This window comes from Chiloscyllium plagiosum, unplaced genomic scaffold (genome assembly GCF_004010195.1).
Source record: "Chiloscyllium plagiosum isolate BGI_BamShark_2017 unplaced genomic scaffold, ASM401019v2 scaf_86276, whole genome shotgun sequence".
NCBI classification, from domain to species: Eukaryota; Metazoa; Chordata; class Chondrichthyes; order Orectolobiformes; family Hemiscylliidae; genus Chiloscyllium; species Chiloscyllium plagiosum.
Genome location: NW_025180228.1, coordinates 1 through 2,351, shown reverse-complemented (window position 1 = coordinate 2,351; position 2,351 = coordinate 1). Strand labels below are relative to the sequence as shown.

Sequence of the window (2,351 nt, the reverse complement as noted above, 5' to 3'; positions counted from 1 at the left end):
CAATGTTAAACTAGAAGTCTGTCCATACTGTGTACAAGGCCTTGGTGTGGCCACATCTCACTGACTGTTTTAGGTTTGGTCCCCTCAGATAGTTGGGGAGATTGAGTCCCTGGAAGAGGTTTTGAGGACAGCTGCGTTATTGACACGGAGTCTGAAGCTTCATGGAGATCAGAGCAAACTGAGCAAGCTGGGCCTTCTCACTTTGGAAAAGTGCTGCCTTTGAGGGGATATGATGAGGACTGGGAATTTTCCCAGAGCTGCTCCCACTCCACCTCAATCAATCTAATGGGTTCGGGCAGAAATCACACTGCCACACATAAAACGGCCTTTGACCACATTTCCGGAAAAGTTTTGGCATCAGAACAGAAGCCAATTCAATGAAACTCCCAGTCCTAATGGTGACAATCCTGGTGGGATAGGCAGTGAAGACAGTTGGGCTGTGGGAGATGACAAGTGAGAGGTGGGAATAAGTATGGGTTATTAAGACAGCACTTGGGTTACGTATTCCGAAACAATTCACTTCCCAAGAGCCATAAACCTCTATAAAAAAAACACCAGCACACACTGGGAGTGAGAGATTTACTGCAACCAATCCATAGGGAGCTGGATGAGTTTTGGTGAGTGGGAGACTTCTTGATCTGCCCAAGGTGAGTGGATTAACAGTGATTGTGACATCAGTTGTCATTGTCTCATGGACCTATCAGGGTCAGTGTGACACTTACCAAAGCTTCACCCTCAAATTTAATTTCTCTTGCCTCCCTGTAAAGATGGAAGAAAGGAATGGGGGAAATGGATGGGATGGGATGGGACTGTCCTAATAAAACAATTGGTCTCTCTTGTCTGTTTTTACATCTTAATATGCAATGAAGGATTATTGGAGTGAAAGTTTGTTGATTGCAGCCAAAGTGGAATAGGCCAAAAGATACAAAATATTGCATTACATTGACCCTACCAGCAAGACCGCAAAGAAAGTCAGGTGATTGCATCGACAGATGACTTCATTGACTGTGTTTTGTGTTGTGCAGCCGGAATCGTTCCAGTGACCCTCAGCTGTGTTCCCTGCAAGAGAAAGGGGTAGCACTGAGAACTCAATCCTTGGGTCCAGCATAATTGAAATCTTTGATAACATGACCGTTTTCCTTACCATTTTGTTGTAACTCCCAGAAGACACATTTTGGAATGGCCTTTACCTAGTATGAAGAAAATGATCAATAAATCTTTACCACTCTTAACATGAATATTTCCTGTTAATCAATTGAATAATGAAAAGTGAAAAATGTCCTTACCGGTGATGATTTGTTAAATACAATTATCACAGAGTCTGTCAGATTATCAAATGCTCTATTCCCCACTTGAACTCCAACCACATGATTTAGAACAGTTTGATTTTTAACCTGCAAAGATATACATATAGTTGCAGTAGAATTTCTGATTAAAATCAAATGAAGAAAAGGAATGAACAGCAGCCTAATTTCTGGGTGAAGACAGACTCCACTCACTATAGTCAAACGTACAAAGTGTTGACGTGGAGTGTTTGGATCGAGGTCTTACCCTTGTGCATTCAGTCATCCCACCTGTATGATGGACTGGGATCAATGGTTCTCATCTCCACCCAGTTCCCACTGCTGGCTCGAAGGGTCATACCGTGTCTGAGTTGAGGGACAAACCGTAATGGAAGGAGAAATGATGAACATTGAGGTGTATTCATTGACAAAGAAAACAGCCAGGGCAGAAAGTAGCACAGGTGATGATCTTAATGATGATCAGAATGTTCTGGACCAAGTGCATGCCACACCATATTCCATGAACTGTGGGTGTTGGTATATCAGTAATGGGTAAAATAGCATGGGCTCTTCCAAACCTTGGTCAGGAAAGGGAAACTTTGAATTCAAACCTATCATTAGGTTGGAGACAGTTTGCAGGGTCTCACAGATTAACTCCAAGCTTAAAGGATGGGGTCAGTCAGCACACACTACACTCCACCTTAAAGCTCCACTGTGCAGGCAGCAAGGGGAAAAAAACACCAACCGAACTAAAACTCAAACAGCAAAGTCCTGGAGTGTTTGGAAAAGGCCCAAACCATGAGGTGGGAGATGGTATTGGCAGCTGCAGTTCCAAGCCTGTACTCGGGCAGCTCAGGATATTCTTGAATTTAATGCCAACACCGATCCTTCCCTTAAAAGGTTTGACCGGAAAAGAAAGTCAGAAAGCTGTCTGCTGGAATGTAAGAAAAATGCTCAATGCTGGTGACACCGGTCCCCCCAATGACAAGGGGCCCATGTACCAGCCAGACTTGACTTGATCTACTGGTCCCAGGATGAGGTCCTGATGAATACAATGCCAGTGACACC

General features: G+C 43.8%; 1 long non-coding RNA gene across 1 annotated transcript; it reads right to left on the bottom strand.

Annotated features, from left to right (window-relative positions):
* Positions 1-952: 952 nt before the first annotated feature.
* LOC122545421 lies at positions 953-1,527 on the bottom strand. Its single transcript, XR_006310541.1, has 3 exons — positions 1,287-1,527; positions 1,145-1,190; positions 953-1,059 (listed from the first exon to the last, which is right to left on the bottom strand). It is a non-coding gene; the product is annotated as an uncharacterized LOC122545421 (long non-coding RNA).
* Between the last annotated feature and the right edge of the window lie 824 nt (positions 1,528-2,351).